Source organism: Cardiocondyla obscurior, linkage group LG03 (assembly GCF_019399895.1).
Source record: "Cardiocondyla obscurior isolate alpha-2009 linkage group LG03, Cobs3.1, whole genome shotgun sequence".
In the NCBI taxonomy this organism is placed as follows: Eukaryota; Metazoa; Arthropoda; class Insecta; order Hymenoptera; family Formicidae; genus Cardiocondyla; species Cardiocondyla obscurior.
Window position 1 is genome coordinate 1,390,301 of NC_091866.1, and position 21,701 is coordinate 1,412,001.

General features: G+C 38.4%; 1 long non-coding RNA gene across 2 annotated transcripts in view; it reads left to right on the plus strand.

The window, feature by feature from the left end:
- The window catches only part of LOC139101359 (uncharacterized), a 203,011-nt gene that overhangs the window by 746 nt on the left and 180,564 nt on the right, over positions 1-21,701 (plus strand). For both annotated transcript variants that reach the window (XR_011545538.1, XR_011545537.1), the window contains exons 2-4: positions 85-206; positions 295-436; positions 7,190-7,237. This is a non-coding gene — a long non-coding RNA (uncharacterized lncRNA). The remainder of the gene's footprint in view (positions 1-84; positions 207-294; positions 437-7,189; positions 7,238-21,701) is intronic.

The following is a 21,701-nucleotide window of genomic DNA, read 5'->3' on the forward strand; positions in this document are numbered from 1 at the left end:
GTTGTGATGTATTAAATCCACGCCGATTAATGTAATTACCTCACCAATTTGTGCGCGATTGTAATTAGATTCTTTATTATGCAGGTTGCAAAGTTGCGGGTTGTAAGCAAGTATCGGAGTAAAAAAAGAAAAGGAGATGAGCTTGTGAAGCATCGGACAACGGAGCAGCATCCTGATATCTCTCTATTCATCTCTCTATTCACGCGGTAAGAAAGAAATATAAACTCTTTTGCATTTTTATAATTTTGTAATAAATATGATTAATCTAATTTTCAAAATAATTCTTTTTTACAGATTAAAACCCGAGGGATCAGAGGAAGGACAGTGACGTGGAAAATATCGAGCAAGGAAGACCTTGACGGCGTTGCACATTCTAATCTGGCAAGCACCGAACAACAGCGACCTTTGGGAGTCGTCGAGCAGCAACAACGTTTGGGTGAGTCTTTACTCATACAGTAAACAAGAAATATAATCGGTATTGAGTTCATTCATTATTTTTCAACAAATATAATCAACCCGATTGAAAAAATAATTAAAAGAAAATTGACTGTCTCACATTTATTGTTACAAATACGATCAAATTTTGGCTGGGACCAGAAGTAAAGTAAAGAATGCAATAACGTTTAATGCTACCCTACGTACTGTACTCGTTCACTAATCAAAGTTTCTCACATATTTCGAACTTTTGATTCGTTCCATCGTTGCAATTACGTGCCTTTATAAAATCGGTGTCGTGATTTAATTCGAGATCAAAGCTGGCACGTGAAGAGAAAGCATTCTTACGAAATTATCACCGGCTTAAAATTTTCCTAATTTCTTAGCGTCCTCTTTGAGAATCGCGTTGGGGCAGGACGTTTCCCGTCTGCTTCTTATCTGCAATTTCGTTCCATTTCCTTAGGTACGCTTTTAAACTATCCAATTCGCCCTTCGAATGAAAAAGTCAGCGAATGGAATGCGAGAAGGAGTTTCTAATTATTCGTTTTCTAACGAATATCTAGTTATCTTGAACACGAATTAAATGCGAGTTATGTGTGTTCTATTATTATATTTAATATAATATTCGGGTAAATATTAATTTTATCGCAAGGTGATTTTTTTACTTAATGGTATTAAAATGGTATTAAAAATAGGATGATTAATTAAAACATAATTAAATTAAATTTTTAAATGCACTATTGTATATACGTATATCCATTATTATTTTATACATCAGATAAATGTAACATGAAATTTTTTAGCGATTTGTTTGCATGCAACGATTATAAAATATTGCAGTTTTAAGTCCATGTTACAAATATTACTTTCGTGTTATTCGCTAAAGTTTTTTTTAAATAACTTGCAACAGTTTTCGATAAAATCGTATGCAAAGTAATAAGCTGCGTTTAGGCTCATAGAAGCACGTGGTACGTATCGATTCCATAATTAACCTATACCAGATGTATCTCTCGTGGGAATAAATCCATTAGGTGGGATTCTCTTTGTAGAAACCTGTCGATTATATCACTCAAGTCAATTGAATAATTTATAACCGCACAAGGCATTGGCTCCGGCGAGTTCTCGTACTTGAATTTATGAATTATCAATATTTCAGTTATATTTTTCAATCCAGGTCATAGTTTAATCTTGTTTTCGTTCGGTGCCGCAAAGGAAGCTCGAGTGAAGCGCGTTTATTTCGAACACGTTGCAGACGACCGCCGTCGACATCGTTATCGGTCTGCTCCTATCTCCTTTTAACTTATAGCCTCCCGCCGACGCGCATTAGGAAGATACTGGAGTGGATGAATGTTCAAGCGAATGGCACTCGATGCTGAAGTAGATGGAGGCCTGCGGTACATAAGTCTGCTCCATTAATCAGCCGGCAAACGGCATTTCGCAAGCTCGCCGCTCGCTCGCGCGACTCGATTCTCAGGATATTGGCCACTGTATACCGCGTGACCTTTCGAAAATTTATGTCGGTCCAAAGCCCCGACGAAGCTCGATCTTCCTACGATAACTCCACTTGGAACGCACGGTGATTTCTTTTACAACTACAGCCGGTGTCCCAGGAAAGAAACTTGGAAAAAATATCACGTCGATACTCGTGGATAATGGGGCGAAATTCGTTTTATAGTAACGCTTTCAATTGCGATTCTGCAAGCGATAGTATCGTATTACATGAGAAATTGTGATATATAAACCTATTTTGCATCATTGCTTTTTCTCCGGCCAAAGACTTGACGACGGAACTAGATTCAGCTTGAGCGAGCACTCGCGATTTATTATTTTATATCACTATCAATTGCGATATAAATTTTTGCTCAACAATGAACCGTGCGGTAACTTATACGACGCCTCGGCGTCGGAAAGTGCGTTGTGGCCGCGATAAATTTAAATTTTATCACTACGCACGTCGAGAAGAATCGCCCTAATTCTCCGGCGTATGCATTAAACCGTATTGCATTACGGTGGTAAGAAACATCCGCGCCATTTCCGTCGGTAAGCCTCTTTCAACCGCGTACGTTCCGCAGCCGTAAAACCGCAATTTATTAGTCGTCGTGCAATCCCACCGTTTCGCGAGCTTGCGGCCCGCTCGAGTGGCGGCTGCACTTTTTCAAGCCGCTACGAGCGAGTCGCGGTGGAGCGATTGCAGGCGAATTTCGGGCTTCGTTCGTCGACGAGGGTGGGACGTCGGCGTCCATGGAATTAGGCGAGGAAGGAACTATTTATCAGGCGTGTATATCGTAGCAGGCATTTTCTATGTAATCCGCAGAAGAGTAGTGCAAGCGGGAAACGGGGAAACGCGGACAACTCGCTATTGTTCCGAAAGCCTCGATCCACGGAATTCGGTCCTTCGTCTCCGTCCGTCGGGTGAGCCGGAACTGCCTTCGTAACGGTGGGTTCGCCGACTCCATTGTATCGTTTGTTTTCGCAAGAGGAAAACCCCAATACTCTCTCTCTCTCTCGCTCTTTCTCTTTCTCTCTCGATAACAGAACGTAGCTGTACGCGGTAAGGGTGACACTCGACGTTGGCCGACGAGTTGAATTCTGAAGTCTGAGGATCGCGCTGACATTTGGTTCTGCATCGGTGCTTCGTCGTTGAATGCCGCTATCCTCCCGCCTAATAACCGCTCTGATCTTTGCATTGTCTGGCCGAAAGCGTTACGCGTCGAATGACGGGGGGGATCCTTCGATTGAGCATTCAACCGGATGCGGTTTCTGACAATCGTCCGAACCGCTCGTGAGTACCGACGTGCGCTTAGATCTACTAAAATCCTTTCTCTCGGTGAAACAGTTGTCGAGGCAGTTTACATCGGGATTCAGTTGAGCAGGAAGGCACGCGAGGATGCATTGTGCATCATGAACGGTATGTCAAACTATTTTGCACCGAGTGGTCGCAGATTGACTTCAAAATGACTATGTTAATTTCGCCCTGGGACTAAGCACGTTGTAAATTCTCTCGATCGTATGAGCAGAATGATGCGATAGTTTCAAACTATCGATGATTGCGCTGTTAAATGTTTAATGGATGTAGTTCGTTTCGTGTTATTCACCGGACACTTTGATAGGCGGGTCTATTATTTTTTAACATGACATAGAGTGCTTTTGAAATTTAGAAATATCTGCTTTAAAAGTTCGAAATAACTTTTTCTTTAACTATAAAACAGAGTAACGAAATGAAAGTTGTATAATGTTATTATAAAAGTTACATAATTAATGTTATGCATACTGGAATTTTATTTTATATGCTACCTACGCATAAAGGAAATTGATATTAGAAAATTATATGGCGGGGAGAGGGGGGAGGCTTGAATTCTATAAAAAGTGAGACTTTTTCATGCGGATAAATTTTATATAGAAGAGCAATTTGCGGGCATTGTCGAATAGAAATAATGTAACGTAAAGCTAGGCAGTAATAAAATCAGAAACGTGCGAATATAAGGACATAGGAGAAGAATTTAAACAATTCTATTTTATTAAACTCAAATTAATTACGCGCTAAACAAAAGTTTGGCATGCGGATTTTCCCGCAAACTTGTGATAAATATGCGGTATGTTATCGCGCCGGTGATAAATCGCCAACGCTTTTCGGATCCACGCGAGCGTTTCGCGTGGAAAACTACATGAATCAGCGATAAGCTGCGCCGTTGCGACCCGGTCAGACTATGCGGAAAAATAATCAGAAATAAAACGAGATAGGGAGAGGTATCCCGCGAGTAAAATCGATCTTACCACTAAGATGGTGAACGGGGAATTAATGGCGGAGTCATTAAGGATGCTGAGATTGATGTGGGAAATGATTTCACTAAGTGCTGGATAAGCGCGAAGCATTTTCCACAGCAAGCGTTAAAGCGGCAGGTCTTTTTTTTTTTTTATTATGAAACACGCCTGAGGTGCTATGTAATAAAACGCGTAAATGGGACGAATGGCGAAGAATGGTGTATCCAGCTAGATTGGATGATCAATGGGCCGCTGGGCAACATTGTGCACTCATAGACTTCAATTACATCTTTATCGGCCGGTACCATACCCACGCGATACATCATCCGCGTTACCTTATATCTTGTCGGAACTTTCGGGGTCAGGTAAAGATTTAGATTTGCTCGAATGACGGATAATATCCAAACTGACGTATCACGTTCGATGGACGGTTGTTGACCCACAGATCGAAAACGGAGCGCTTGACACATAGGCGACAGTTGAAATCATATCTGGAATATTTTTAAATATTTTATTTATAATAAAAAGTGATTTTTTAAATAATTTTTTTGCAATTTTTAACGATATTTATTACTAGATTTAATTATATTAAATTTAATATTGAAAATTTATAGACCTTTATAAATTTTTATTAAAAAAAAAAAAAATATTTGTATATATATTATATGATTTTTATTGTGAAAAGACTTTTGTAGTTTTTTTTTGAATTCGTCTCGCATTCAAGAATATTCTATCTTGACCACAATGTCGGGTGAAGATGAGTCAGAGGTGCTTCTTCGTCGCGTATCCAGGACTTATTTCTCGCGGATCTGATATTCTTTGTAAATGATAGATAAATATGAGCACCCCTGAGGTAATCTAGACTCTATTGCCGTTATCAGAAGCGGCGATCAGAGCTGCCTGTTTCTTTTTGAGCCAACCGGGTCAGCTGACTGCAATGTCAACACGCCGGAAGTGCTCCTATAACAGATCCCTTCATAAGCTCCGGAACTCCTTTTCTTCCTTCTACTCTTATATTCAGTTTTTATACGCTTTGTCGACTGCTGGGCAATGGTTATTCGCGATAACGCGGACTAGCTCTCTGCGCGGAACTATCTTTAGCTGGTTTTTAAAGAAAATACATATTTTGTATAGTGTCGTGGATATCGTCATGAACTGGTTTCTTTTTTTTTTTTTTTTTTATTTGTAAGACTTAATTTAAGTTTATCGTATGTTAATAAGCCAAATACACGTTAATATTTAGGCTTATTCATTTTAATTAAAAATAAAAAATTAAATATAACTTTTTAAATTAAAAACTGCAAAGCTAGTTTGATACAATTATATTTAATATTTATCATGTAAGTAGATCGGTGTATCTACCTAAAATTATCGATTATTATTTGTACCGTTTATTGCATTTAATTTTTTTTTTTTCTTCTTTTTTTTTTAACACTCGTATATTTTCTTCCGTATTTACTGGAGCTCAGTCTGGGAGGGGACTAGTTTATTCTTTCACTGATTCCCGTCGTTCGTTCGGTCTTGCCTGCTTATTCATGGAATGACTAATCTCAGTCAGCTCTAGAACGATTCAACGTGGCAACGTTTATCCGTCATTTGGTTTGCTGGAATGAAACTCTGCTCATCTGGCTGGTGGAAAGCTTGTCGTATTTGCCATCTCCCTTTGCGCCGTTTGCTCTACTTCATTTTCCGTTTCTGTTGAACGATAACAGAACCTCGTTGAACGTAGGGGGACACTGCGGCAGGAATGCGCAGAAGACGACGTAGATGAGTAGCGTGAGATCTGGATGGCAATGGTAGCGCGGACATGGAGCCTGTTTGAAAGAAAATGAGACTAGCATTTTAATCACGTACTTTCAGTCACATGGGGATAGGGCAAATAGATTCGCTGATATTCTTCTTTCGGGGAGTCGTCCTGCCGTCCGACCAAGTGCTTCGTTTTCATCAGCGGTAACGGGCATCTCCCTCGGCACAACGTAACCCTTTACTTTCCAGTCTTTTGCGTCAGCTAGTGTGATATACCTGTATGCATACTCTGCACCGATCTCCTTTTGCGACAGCCACACGATTAATGGGGTTTTTCATGAGAACGCGTAACTTTGCAAGGCACTGCACAGAAATTCGGTTGACCTGAAAGCTTCGACTAAGGTTTTCGAGTTTACTTAGCCGCATCAGAGAGATGGCACGATAGTGCTTCCAAGCTCTCCTCCTGCTTCGTCTCGACTCTATTCATCGTGCCGGACGCCACGGTTAAGATCGGCTATATGCTTCCGAATACCGAGCTATATATCTCGTCGCAATCTCAAGGCGCGAAGATTTCACGTAAAGATTCTGCGAGTGAAAGCACCGTTTGAAATTAAATAGTACTATTAAAAAGAATTTTTTTTTTAACGCAAATATACGTCGTCTCTTAAGGATTTGTGATTTAATTATTGTATAATAATTTAATTATTTGAGAAAAAGTTTTTGCATGTGATATAAGGTTACCGTTGCTATTAATAATAAGCATCTACTTAATATGTTGCGTATGATTGGTATGTGTTTTTATTCTGTATATACATATGCCACGGTGACAGATTTTAATTTATCGTGGAAAAATTCAGATTACTAACGAGGTTTAAATCGCTTTCGCGAAGAGAAAGAAGGATTCACGTCGACGGCGTAACGAATCGATGCGACGATTTATTTGATAAATCAATGGAGCAGTCTCTAAATTGTTCGTTCGGCTCAATGTAGGTGCCCACAAAGCAATTAAGAACCATGATTAACGGCTGTCTGTGTAACTCTTGGTAAAGTTTAGTCCAGCTGGCTTTCCGACCGGCATCCAGTGTGTTGTAAATCGCTCTCGTTATATGTATATGTCTTACTAACAATTATTGAATTCTATTATATATGCGTCTTGTTAAAATATATCTTGTTTTTATCATGACTTTAATAATAGCTATTATTCCAGACGTCTCTACAATTTATATATTTTATTTGTATGTTACAGTTTCATCGTACAGTTTCATCGCCTTCTCCGCCGCTGCGCATCGAATCGGTGAGTCAGAAAAAATTTTTTTATTACGTTATCAGCATTATCGTATATCAGCGTTAAGGCAAATCAAATCGCACAGTTAAAAAAAAAATTATGTAAAATAATTAAACATTTTAAACCGTGTAAAATAATATTAGTCCGAAATTCGCGTGTAACAAAAATAATAATTTAAATCAGGTATTAATATAATTACCGTGGTATTCCCAAAATATAATCGGGGCGTTATTATAATCTTGTCGTCTCATAGGGAAAAAAATATATTTGCCGTGACATGCACTAGACAATTAGACTATTGGAGTGAACTTATTTAAATTATTTTGTTAATAACGGTAACATGTCTGTTCAGTAGACACAGGCGTAAATTACGTGTCACTGTTACAGAACAGTTAACAGTTACAGTTGCGATTTGACATGATCGTAGTTAATACAGTACGGAGTAATACAAGCCGCCCGCGTATTACCTAAACTTCGAGTGTGGGAAAACTGCTGCTTACGTTGCATTCGCCTAATATTATTTTGGGGCCAATTAACTCGGTTGAAGTGTTACGCGATTGTTTTAATGGGCTCTAATTATTTGGGGATGCTGTTATGAAGTTGGTAACCGTCCGGGGACGTCCGAGTGTCGACGACGGGAAAGAGCACTGCGCAAACTGGAAATGGATTTAGTTTGGAATTTCGTGGTCTGGAAAATATCTATCTTTCTCCCTCCCTGTCTCTCCTTTTCTGACGAACTTGACCGCGATATTTTCTGTAAAACGAAGCAAGATTCATTGTCGATAGGATCTTATAGTCAATGGCGCATAGTTAATTTTATTTTTTTGTACTGTTTTACCGTCTTAATATCATTTTTAACAACCCGCGGTAATGAAATGTAAAACTTTAAAGTTGCTTATGTACACATTTTAGATGGGAGATGTTTATTATGTTTTAAACAAAACGCTCTCGAAAATTTAAATGTTCTCGGCTATAATTTCATTTCTTATCGCACTTCTCGATCTTCTTCCAGACAAGCTCAAGTTTCGTATCTAAAATCATAATTCGCAGACTCAGTTTGAAGTTGAAAAGGTTTTCCTTTACAGATAGTATAAAGATGAGAAGTTGTTCCACAAAGCACGTACTTTTACACGTTTCTGTGACTTCTATTTTTCGAGCTTGTTTCCGGCAGGTCAAATAATTTGATATCGCGTATATCTATTAACCACCCGAGTCGAAATTCATTTAGCAAATCTGATTTTGCAGCTAGTGGTTAGATCGCGCAGATTAAATATTAACTAGTGACTAGCTTGGTACTAGCAATAAATTATAAAAAAATATTTATTAATTAATGACTCTCTTTTTTAATTGTTATCGAGTAAAAAATTATATTTTATACTGTTTTAATTTTTTTTTTTTTACAATATGAATACAATACGACTTGTATGTATTGTCTAAAGAGGTACACACGTAGTAATACATCATAACTGAAGACCATTAATTTCTTGAAAAACGGTTGACATCGATGACGACATGAAATCCTCGTCGAAGCTAAGATGTTAAGATTGATGATAACGTTGACGCGTGCGGAAAGTGAAGTAAAGTGAGGAGAGCGTGCAATCGGTACAACAAATGGCACAAAGTTTGTAGCGCGATGGGTAAAGGTAGAGCTTTTGGTTGAGCGCTCCGGAATTCAATAAGCCGCTTATTCCAGCACGTAATGCGGTAAGCCGCGCGGAAAAGTTTACGGCGCTTGTTAGTTTCGGTACAGTAGTGCCTTAAAAGTGATGTAGGATATGTGTATGTAGGCGGCTCTCGCGGCAAGCAACGCCACCCCTTTACGGTACGCCCTGTAGCAGTTGATAATATCTGGTAAGCCATTACTTCCGTTTTCCGGGCGGACCCCGTAGCTTATCTTAAACCGGGAAGGCGGACGAGGAACCATCCGGGAGATTTAAAGTAAACTGCAGTCGGAGCTATGAGGCTCTACGCGCTTTCCTTTCTTCTCCGTCCCTTCTTTCCGTCTGTTTGAGACCACCCTTGTCGCCCTCTTTGCACTTTCAGCTGACGGTATATACGGTCGAGTGTGTGCGCAAATGTACACCTACGCATTGTCTATAACACGAGACGACCATTCCAAACCTCATATTTTCCATCCCGTCGTTCTTGCTACTCTTTCTCTCTTATTTTCCACTTTGGCGAAATCGCGTTCAATTCCGGTGCAACCACGATCGGTTTTTGTCCTATTTTATGTTCGTCGTACCGAACCGTTTAGGTTTCTCAAGACCGCTTACTAAATTGCTGTTGCTCGGGAAACTTCCATGAAATTTTGATACATAATTATATGAAATGATTTGCGAAATCGATAATCGTTTAGGGAGAACCGAAGCAACTTTTAGTTGAAGCATTCTGTAGTTTAAGATAATTAAATAACGCCGTTATTTGTCACCTTTATTTATCTTAATTAGGTCTGTAACAGATTTGTAAAGTCTTCTGTCTTTTCGATTTGATTTTATATACATAATATATTTTTTTAGATATTAATTGATGATATTAATAACTTACTTTAAATTACGGCTAGTTAAAAGATAATTTTAGGAAAGTATCGTTTTTTTTTTCGGGTGGGAAGAGGGTACGTAAAGAAACAACTGTCTCTTCTTGCTTCGCTTGAAGTTTACTATTTGCATAACTAAACCATACCATCGGCAGTGGTGTTGTTGGCACTGCTTAGTACGGGTGCAAGCACTTCCCCGCTTGATTGTGAGCATAAAGCCCACGTATACACGCGCGTGCACATATCGGCACACGTGAGACGTATATGTAAAGACGCAAGCAGTTTAAACTCCGGTCGTTTCATCTCTACGATGCCCATACCTTTCAATATGCCGTAAAATTGCATACATTACACGCAAACCATTTACTTAGACATTGCGTATATTAAGCGCTGTATCGTCGGAAGACAGCGATGAATAAATTTTCTATGCAAATTTCGATACGAAAGCTACTTCGCCGATCGAACGCGACAGTCTTTTTTTTCCACGGCACTAGACAAATCGGCGGAAAGTAAAAAAAAAAAGAAAAAAAAAAAAATAAAGCCGTAAAGTCATCTCTATAAATTATGCCGTTCATCGTAAATTGTACGGCGCGTGATAAATTGGAAAATGCGAAATTTGTTATCGTATTTCACTCTCGTTTGTTAAAAGAGTCCGGCTACTCTGGCGGACGACGGCTGATGAAAAGGGGGATTGCTAATATACGTTGCGTCTCGTCCTACGTGAACGGGACAGCCGGGAATGAGGGAAAGGGGGGAAGTACGTTTAATTAATTAGGAGAGCGTCTCGGAGTTTGCGGAGACTTTTCTCGAGTCTTACGGTCTCTGATCCCCGGAAGTTCCTCGCGCCAGAGTAACTCCCGTTGAATCGGTTTTATCGTTGCGAGGAGACGCGCCCGTTCATCTCGCGTTGCACCGTCGAAGGCAAAATTGATAATCTTTTGCGAAACTATCGCTAGCCAGCGCAAGCATTAATCACGACGCGACGAACTACCCGGCGGTAGTTGCCGAGATTTACGCTCGCGCTGATAAACAAGAGTTTCGCGCGGCCACTTTTCGAACTGAATTATTTAGCGAATTTTTCGTCGGCCGAAGTAAAACCGGCGGTACGTAACGAGTTTTTCTTTTTTTTTTTGTTTTTTTTTTACGCCTGTCGAAATCGCGTTTCTTTCGAGCTATCCAGTCGAGTCGCTTCTACCGGAGTAGCGCAATTTTAAATCCGCCCGCAAACTACTCTGCAGTGCCACTTGATAAACATTTCATTGTTCGTTACTGCGCTTTATCGTGCGCACTGTTCCGAGTATGCGCTCAACAAACCGCAAAAAAAAAGAAGGATAAAGAGAGAAATTCAACAAAGAAAAGGCGGTTTTTACATTCTCGGCGTGAAACAGCGAACGCGGAAGCTCGATGCCAACGTGTTTAAAAATTAAATTGAGATTTGGGTCATGTGACGTCTCCCGTGATGCTTCGTAGAACAAAGATCGGATAAAAGACTCGGTGGCGAATGCTGACGGTAATTTCTGCGCTTTAAAACTCATCAGCATCGTTCTTGTGCTCCAACCACTTCTGCTTTATGCCTGGCTTCGCCTGTTTTCCGCCAACTATTCATACTGCTGAATAGCGTGGCTCTCGGTTAAATTTATTTTAAATACCTGATAAATGTAACATTTTCCCTGCAGTTAGAACAATACTAATGCATGCTTCAGACATATCTCTTGGTGAATGTGAAAGAATTAAAGAGTTAATGAGCAATGCCATGACTTTTGTTAGAAGATATAAAACGCGGCTAGCGATTAAAAACACACCTAATTTACAAGTTACATGTAATTTGACAATTTATTTTGTACCATACGTTATCACATAATTCTAATAACTCTAACTTTAATTTAAATAGTGTAGCACAATGACAACGTTTATAACTATTTAAAACGTTTCTTATACATATAATGCAGTAATGAATTACTTACACATCTCATTTTTTTTTTCTCTTTCTTAAAAAAGAAGCCGTTTAATTGAAGTAGCGTTCCGTATATTATTATATTAAATACAAATTGAAAACACATTATTAGTTTATTTTGTGCAAATTTTAACGTTTTGATCACGCTCTTGTTTCCAAATTATTTCGGTAATTTCGTATTCGAATACCGTGTAATTGCTGTATGTTGAATCAAGAATATGTCGTATTTTGCGTACAGTCGTGGCAAAAGGCCACAATGACAAAGCGATTTCGTCTCTATCTAGTGCAATTATCTTGCCTCAAGTTTAAACGCTCAAATTCCTTTTCCGTGCTGACGTAACAAGAGTGCTGACGTTTCGCGACGAAATGTTCGAACGCACCGTAACGTGCCATTATCCTCTTTATAAACGGGCATCTATTTTCCGGGTCGGGCAGAGCTTCGCGGTTGTTCTACTTCACCGACGGTCCGTCATCGGTCCTTTCCGTAAGCTTTCCACCCACCATCGTTTACAATTTACATTCTCGATAAACGGCCGGCAGTGTAACGACGGTGTAGGTACGCCGATTTTAATTCCAATTTCGAGCATAAATCTGCCAGCAGCGTTTACAGCCGCGAAATCATAAAACTCCGTGGGACGAGCGACATCATAAATTTAATATGAAACTTCCATAAAGCATAAACATAAACCGGGCCCGCGCAACGAGGTGCAGGAAGGACCGTGATAGTATGGGCGACAAGTGACAACAGCAGGCCGTGAAGGCCGTCACGGGGGTGCGTTTGGCGGCGTTGAAAAGTTGCTCTCGAAATTAAAATTCGAGCATCGGCGTATTTAATAATAATACGCCGCTCGCGACGTTTGAAAACATCCGTCTTGAAAGCTTATAACTTACTGACAATTTTGTTTGCTACGTCTTAAATTACTTTCAGAAAAACTGTCGAGCGCATATACAGTTGTAGCTTTTTAGTAGAATTTGAATGAGTTTTAAAAGTATTGTAGAAGATGGATTAAATATTTTTAACGTCAAGTAAATAAGTTTTGATAACGTGGATAAATTATTACAAGATCGATACTATGCATATCTAATATCTCGGCTATTTGATATCATTTTTGTACGTCGCGATATTCGTCGATTAAATCACTCAATTGTAATTTCCGTAATTATTCTAAAGAAATTAATATAACTAATGTCCAAATGTAATAACGCGCGCGAGGCGCGCATTCTGTAATTGCTAGTGTGTATAAAATAATACCCCGGTATTGTTAGACAAAGTAAAATTGCTGCGTTTTATAAACGTTCAACAAAAAAAAAAAAAAAAAAAAAAAGAGAGCCGGCTTTCTTGTAAAAAAAAATCTTTTCTTCTCTTTCGTTCTAATTACTGTGCGAATTTCTCAAATTTTTACCTCGCCTGTTTTTCGGAGCGAAGAAATCTTCTTTACAGTCTGCAAAAATCGTGTTCGCGCGACGCGCATTTTCAGCTCAGAAATTTGTGTTTGAATGTGATAGAAAAAGGTACGGACTGCAACAAGAAAAAGATAGGCGAGAAAACGTGAGGGTTGGTGCACGGGGGAGGTTGCTTTCTCATATATTTTAAAATGTCGGTCTGTTTAATGCGACGCGAAACCGAATAGAAAACGGCATTGGGAGTTAATTCCCTCACATCTCGTTCTACCTCGATTTCTCTATTATTATTTTTTTTCCCATTTTTTCTCGTCTATGTGTGTCCATACATATTCTCTTTGCCGTTCTCCTTTCCTGTCATATAAATCTCCATGAAAATTATTATGAGGCAAATGAACATAAAGTAAATCGGATTTATCGTTCACGATTATGATTAAGTAATATTTTCTCCTTTCTTTTTTACGCCTGATAGGAAATATGTTTATTTTTACCCTACATTCAATGCACTCTCACTGCAGTATATTTTTGCTAGAAAATAAATTCCGAATATTTCTCCTCTCACGCGCGAATTGTATCGAAGAGATTAGCATAAAGATTAGTTTTTGCCATTGGAAAATTCAATGATGCTTTAAATATATTATTTCCAAACGTTAGATACAATGAAATATTTTTATTATGATTTATATGACAGCTTTTTGAAATCCATATTTCATATATGTATACATATATTGATAAAAAGACACGCATTATACATACATAAAAAAAGAAAAATTCTGAAGGTAAATTTTGTTTGTTTGAAGAAACTTTAAAGTTACGTTTCTCTCATTTTGTTTAATGCTTATTATATTACTGTATGTTTTACCTGTAGCAAATACTCTTGATAGTTAGTGCACTCAAAGATATTAACATCTGTTCAAATAGGCTATCCACTTATGTGCTATTTCTTTGTACATTACATGATGAAATTGTCTTATACGTCGGCGTAATGAAAGCGTATGCCATTCAGAATTAAGCGCACATAATTAGTCAAATCCGGGCACGTGCTTCTTACCACGATAGCGAAATTGTGGTAATACGTGCATCAGGGATTCCGTTTCTCGCGGCTGTCGTCGTCGTTTCTTCTTATGAATAAATATTAACGCCTAGGATATTCCACGAAATTCCGTTAAAGGAATAACCACCATTTGCGGGTGGCTGCTGACTTGTCCGATCACGAGAAATTGGCAGCATCTTGCGACGTCGTATCTCGTAACCGCCGTTTCGAGGGTCAAAATTGAGAAAAAGTCTCGGACGAAGGCTGTGTAATTTTGATGTAGCATTCGTCCTCAACCTAAACCTTTCTTTCATTTCCGGGCCATCTCTCTGAGCCATCATCTTTGTCGACATCGATAAGAATGATATTAAAGATACGGATTTCTTCAAGGCATTGAAGCCAGAGCTCGTTGGATTTATTTGTCGTAATAAGAGAAAAATGTTGTTGCTCAGTTTTACAAAGAAATTGCTATTCTTTTGTAACAAAACATTTATCGTTACAGATACCATCTTGTTTTACAATACTTTTCAGAGATCGCGTAATTTCTGTACTTCTTAACAATGCGTTTTTTTTTTTCTTTTTCTTTAGATCGAAAGATATTACAACTACAGATCATCTTATTGTTTACCTTTCGTAAAACTATTTGAACATTTAAAGAAATAGCTTGAAGTTGTTTCCTTATCCGAATTTTATCGAGTTCTTTTTTGAAATATTATTTTGATCTTACACTCAATTTTCTGTTTAATTAATTACTAAATTGAATTACATCGAGCCGCGATTATGATTCAATTATATTCAATATAAAAGTATTTAAGTTGCATTAATTGATAGGTTTATTAGCTCGATATAAATAGGTAAATTGGAAAAGTAAATGCAGTTAATTATCTGCACTTAAAACTACGTTCGCAAATAAAATTACAGGCTATCAAAATTACCATGTAGAATACATATTAATATAGAAATATTAATCATCTCTGTGACTACGCAGAAAGATTTCGGTTGTCCATTTGAATTTGCAATCGTTATGTAGAAATTGGGATAACGTATATACGCAAATATCAGCGGACACGGTGTACCTATTCGAATAAACTGCTTCGCGTCCTAGATAATTTGTCACTGCGAAATCCGCGGGGATTATTTGTCGAGCTAATAATGCGGGTCCACTGTACCTATCCGCTGTGCAAACGATAAAATCTGCGAAAACGCGCCCACTACGAGTAATTGTGCATGCAAGTGTCTGTAGTTGTACCTCTTCGGATAATTATCAGCGAAAATCACGGGGTTTACACAATTGGATCGTTCAGTCACAAATTTGTATTTCTGAAATTTCCTTTTCATTACGTTAATATTGCATAAAGGTACGAATCGCTCAAATTATGCGATGGATTGATATTTTTCGATTTACGATTATTTTTTTTAAAGAATATTTAAAAATCACAAAATTTTTTACACAATACTATTGTCATATGATATATTATTGTTAACATTAAAACATAATCTTTAATATTGCACTTTGTTTAACTCAGCATTAATAATTTATGATATTATTTACTGTTTGTTATGTACACATGCGTACGTAACAATTGGAGAAGATCCCAAAATTTACAACACTTGCATACAATACTATCGCGTAATTCATGCAAATTAGAGATTACACCAATTGCATGCTTTATTCCTAGATACACATGCTGTAAAGTTTGATATCAAATAATCTAATTAACTGAAACGAAATGCGTAATGTTGTTGATTAGATAGCTCTTTAAAAGAAAAATTTTTTTTACCGTATGCCAAGATAGATATTTCTACATGAGATTAATAAAAATACAGATTATATTGATTTCGCTACGACAATAAAAGAAATATCGATAAATAAAAAATACAGTATAATATAAAAACAGATTAACCGAAATCACGTCGAATTACGAAAAACCGCGAACAGTAACATAATCACACTCGCGTTGTTTGAAACAAACCGACAGTACAATCCGCGTGACGTGTTTACAAAGAAAAAAAGAGACACAGCAGCCTTCAATTGGCGTTTCAAGTACTAAAATTGTTGCAACGCTTGTTCGTCCCGATTACCCATTAACATTCGTGGTAAAACGAGTAGAAGCACGACTAAAATTCGCGCCGTGTCGAACCCGAGAATTAAATGGACCGCATGTTTTATTTTTCCTTTTTTTCTGCGAACTTTAATTGTCGACGATGGACGTTTGCCAGATGATACATAATTGGTCTTAAAAAAAAAAAAAAAAAAAAAATTATCGACTCTACTTGTCCGCGATGTGAACGTTGATCGATATCACAAGTCAGATGGTTGCTCGTGCATTTATTTGTGTGCGCCGTGGGTTTGAACGATGCTGGTAGCGGTAGGTTCGATGGTGACGATACAGAGGTAGAGAGAGGATTCACAAGCACTCGGTCACAGGCCGCTGAGAGCGTAGCGAGTACCTCGAGTGGTGTTTTTCCTGCCCACTCTCTCGTACTATGTTCTCGCACCTGACCGCAGCAACCCCAATTCGCGGTGAAGAGGCTTTCTTTCCACCGTTGATTAAGATTACCCACGTAAACACACTTGAAGCGCCGATCGTACATGCCGACAGCATATATTAACTGCATTCTCTTGACCTTTTCTTAAGTGCCAATCACAGTACTCCAACGTGGATGCGTCTTCGGTCGAGTATCTGAATACGGAGACGTACGACGTGACGCTGACGAAAGAGAAGAGCAAATCGATGCGGAGCAATAGCTGCGACCCGATTTCTCGCTAGAGGGAAAGCCTCCTTTGCTGCGGTTGTTTCGAGAAACAGCGTTATGGGCTTTCCTCAGATTTGCGGTATCACGAATGGCAATCGCGGATGGCTGCGATAATAATTTATCGATTTTGTGGCAGCCCCATACTTCGATGAGTTTCTTAGAGATGTCGGAAATTTAATTTTAAATATTATATGAAAGATATTACGTAAAAGAAACGTATATAACTTAAGAAATATAAAAGTGGAAATTGAGGAAGTTCATAAAGCTGTTGAACGATATGTTACATGAATTTATCAATTATTATAAATATATTACTTGACGTCATATTTAAGATGCACATTTTTAAGCTGTACAATTTATTAAAATTATCGCACTTTCTGCTCCGCACCGTATGCTCTCTGAAACAATTTAATTACAAGAAGGCGTGCATAATTTTCAAATAAACGTGTGAATTTCGAGGTATGCAGGAACGGAGACGGGGAAATAATAGACCATGACGCATCCGTGGGATATAGCGTAGTATTATTAAGCATTTTACGTAATCGCCCTTAATATCATCAGGGATGACTATGGACTTTCCTTTGTTATTTGCGGTAACATCGTCGACGTCGTCGTTGTCCTTGTCGCCGTAAGTGCTGTGGACACCTACAGTTTGTCGGGCCACATTCAGCGCGTCCTTCTCATTAATTACAAGCCGGCGTACCTACGAAATAAACGCATTCCTCCCATTAATTCCGCCCACGGCGATTAATCTCCCGCGACAATTAAATTGTTTACGGGAAGGAGACCGTTTCTTACGGCTAGAAAATAAATGGACAACCCGTACCGTCGCTCATGGATTCGGTTTCGTTGTCCTCCGCCTCGTCGTAGTTTCTTTCTACGAAATTACATGCGGTCACTCCGGTAGTGATAACTTCATGTAACGCGAACGGGCTTGTTTTATTTAATTTCTCGTACAATCCGTAGATTATTTTATCGCAGCATTATCGACGTGGTAACGCGAAATTTATATCGTTTCGTTTCTTACTCGGCACATTTCTTTGCAAATTTATTCAGTTCCAAAGTCACGAATATTCGGCATCTGAGTCTGACAACTCGGCATACATTTTATCAGAAAAATCGACAAAATAAATAACAACAATGGAGCGTGGCGGTGCTCTCTCACCCGGCAGTTTTCAAAAAAGACGGGCAGTTGAAATTTAACAAGTTTCATAGGCAAAGAAGTCGTTCGCAGTTTCTATACGCATCGTCCCTTGCTGGTTAAATGTAAATGTCAGAAAAAAATGTGGGGTAAAGGTAGGGGAAAAAAAAAGTATAGGCATATTGGCGTATGGGTAACGAAAGGGTCTGTCAGTTGCAGCCATAATCTGATGACTGAGTGACTTCTCGGCGGGGCTGCGCCAGCGGGTTTGCGTAGTGGGAGAAAAGTCTCTCTTTCTTCTTCTTGCCGCGACTAACTGAGTGTAGTCTCGCGACGGAAAAGGTACGGCGCACCTCGTATTTGTCACTGGGTGCTAAGGGGTTGTCGGCTTGTCGCCACATAACTCTCCGGGTACCCCATACCGCGACGTCGTGCCTTAACATCACCCTCTAACTCAGCCTCTTATGCTTCTCCGTCTCACCAAGCGGGTACGCTCACCTCACCCCCTCCCCTTTCGTCCCGTGCCACGAATTCTCACCACACGTTTCCAGAACACAGGCAAAATTTACATTCGACCTGGAATATTTCGCGGTGCCGGCTGAAATGCAATTTGTTTCGTTCTGTCTGCGTATATACGGGCTCCTTTTAACCTGTCTAAGGCCTCAGTGATCCACGTTACGAGAAATTTATGTCGCCGTTAGTTTTGACCTTACCGCGGCGCAGAATTGGCCTCGGTTTATGGCAAAACTTAGCCGCAAGCTACGTAATAAAACGTGTCGTTATTATTTTGTTTTAACGAACTGTGCCAGCCGTGTTTCCGTAATTGTATGATTACGTTTGCAAACGTAACAACGTGGAGAACGTCAGGCAAGCTTCTTTCTAATCTGAATGTTGATCGAAACGAAGAGTCAAACAATTTTTAGAATTTATCTTTAGCGCAAAATTAGCTTCGCGAGTCCGTGAGGAATAGTTAATGAATTCGAACGGCCGCGTTATATTAAAACCAGGCTGTGCGGATGACAAGGTGATTCCACGATTTTCTCTGACGGATTGGATAGCGCGGCGTTTTCGAAGATTAGATTGAGACCACATCTTTCAGTAGGTTGAACCTTTGACGTCCGTGATCAATCTTGCATGAAGACGATTTCCCAACAGATTCGAGACCGCGAAAATCTGTGGACATCAGCCTGCGGGGGTTATGACGCATATATCGGATTCAAAGGCAGAAAATCTCGTGAAAGGGTTTAGGGGAATCGAAAACGGCGAATTCGATATCGGCGCTATCTCGCATTTGCATTTTGGGAAACCGGACGAATTTATATTCGGTGCCGTTGCGCGATTCAATGTCTACTTTTTCATATTCAAGTATGCTGATATTGTTCACGAAATTGTTTAAAAATTGCTCGCCATAATTTTGATAAAAAGGATAAAAATTTATTTATATTTAAACAAAATAAATTTATTTTGTACAATAGCTGACAATTTAATTCAATATTTACAGTATAGTCGGATTATTGATTAATGCAATGTGATAACTCAAATTATACATATAATGCCTATTATATATATAAATTAATTTTTTAAATAAATAAATACGTTTAAAAGTTTCTAAATTTGAATTAACTTTTCTGCAGGGGGAGAAAAAAGAAATCAAATTAAAAGTTTTTAAAGGCGTAATATTGTAGAAAATTGAATTCATGGAAGTAAACGGCTTTGTTGGCGTCGTAACGAAACGTATACGATCCGGCATGAAACGTCTTGGACGCAGTAGACAGAGATGGAAGTATTGGGTCGGGGTGCACAAGAAAGAAAGATGGTAAGGGCGTAGGGCGCGAGTGGCAAGATACCCCGAGATTACGAGAGATGAAACTTTCATAAAACATACTGCTCACGACTCGTTCGTCGACTTTCAGCAGTCCGGGCTCAGGGAGAATTTAAAAGCAGCGGGTGCGCGGCTAGGTCGGTAGATAAGTACGTAGATATTAAAGGAGTTTAGGGGTACAGTCGCGTCTCTTTGCTCTTCCGGGTCAGGCTGCCGAACTCTTAGCACTCGCTCGGTTGGAGGCAACTCGTCGGGCAAAGTGGCCGAGTGTGGAGTAGTAAGTTGATTTTCGAGTATCGTGTAGTGTAGCTCCCAGCGGTTTCGACTCACCGTAGCTAGGTGACGAAGATCGTTAACCGGATGTATATTTTATCGGAGTACTTTTCGTCCCGAGCGGGGATTGAAGAACGTTTTTTCTAGTAGTTGAGGTAACCGCGAACCCCTGGAACTTCCATTTCACGAAATCGTGAAAGCGCATCGTGCGATTATATTAAGTGCTCGATGTATATGAGTTGCAAATTTATTAATGGATTTTTTGATCTCGACAATTTGAAACATTTTTAACGAAGAGTTTCGCGTTGATATTATTATATGTAGCATAAAACTTGGTTGAGCATGTACGCTTAAATAATTTGAATTAATAAAAAATCTGCGATATAATTTGTATAATAAATCAGAGTTATTTAACAGCAATTTTTTAACTGTTGAAATTTTTAACATTGTAGGGAATAACTTTTTTATTTTTTTATTTTAACGTATAAAGACTTTTTCTAGAATACATAGTTTGCTTAAACTCGAAAGCTATTTGGCTGATGTTGTATCCTCTGGGGAAATTGGTCGATACTACCAGTTTTATCGAAAATTGGATGCACGGAACAATGTCAAATAACAAAAAAAAAAAAAAAAAAAAAAAAAAGAATGATAATAATAAGATAAGATAAAATAAAATAAAAGACGGTGGTACATTTTTAAATATATGATTTTTAGGATTAATTAATATTATCAAAAATTAATTACAAAGTATGTTCTTTAATTTTGACTTACAATACTGTCGTGTTTTTAAGCGCTCTGTTATATCTTTAGAAGTTTTATAGTAACATATGCGATTAACGTAAAAAATCTAATTTTATCAAATTCGCGAAGTTCTTTTATGATTAATGATTCAGAGATTGCGCTCAGCTTTTTGTGACAAACGACCAAAAGATAAATGCATGGTTATATTACATTTTATGTTAGTTTTTGTCGTCTGCTTGAAAGGGTGTTTCAACAATTGATGAAATTAATAATTAAATATTGCGTACGATATATCATTTAGACTCACCTATCAAGTTTTCGAACGAAATTATACATTTAGTCATTGAGCGATTTACAAATCAGACAGCGTGCGTAATGGAAATATGATTATTAACATGGTTGAACTATTACGATAACAAATGTAGTAGAATGCGAATTGATATACATATATAGATGCAAATCAGAGTATAATATCAAACGATAATGAGTATAAACATTTATGTCGAGGATGATAAATTACGTGATCTCATATGCAGAATCATTGCATAATTGTTATCTATATAGATCGTAATGACTAAAGTGCCGCGGAAATAGCAATTCTAATCGGTAATTCTCATCACAATATTGGGTAACCGTAATGTATGAACAGCATTAATAATTTATCTTTAGAACAAAAGTATATACAGATAAATTAATTTCTTTTTAAATAGATTTTTAATGTAAAGTAAACTAGATATTAGAAAACGCACTTTCCGTGTGTCATTTACCTTTGCTTCGTCCGCGTTAAAGAAAATTGTTTTTTTTTTTTTAATAAAAAT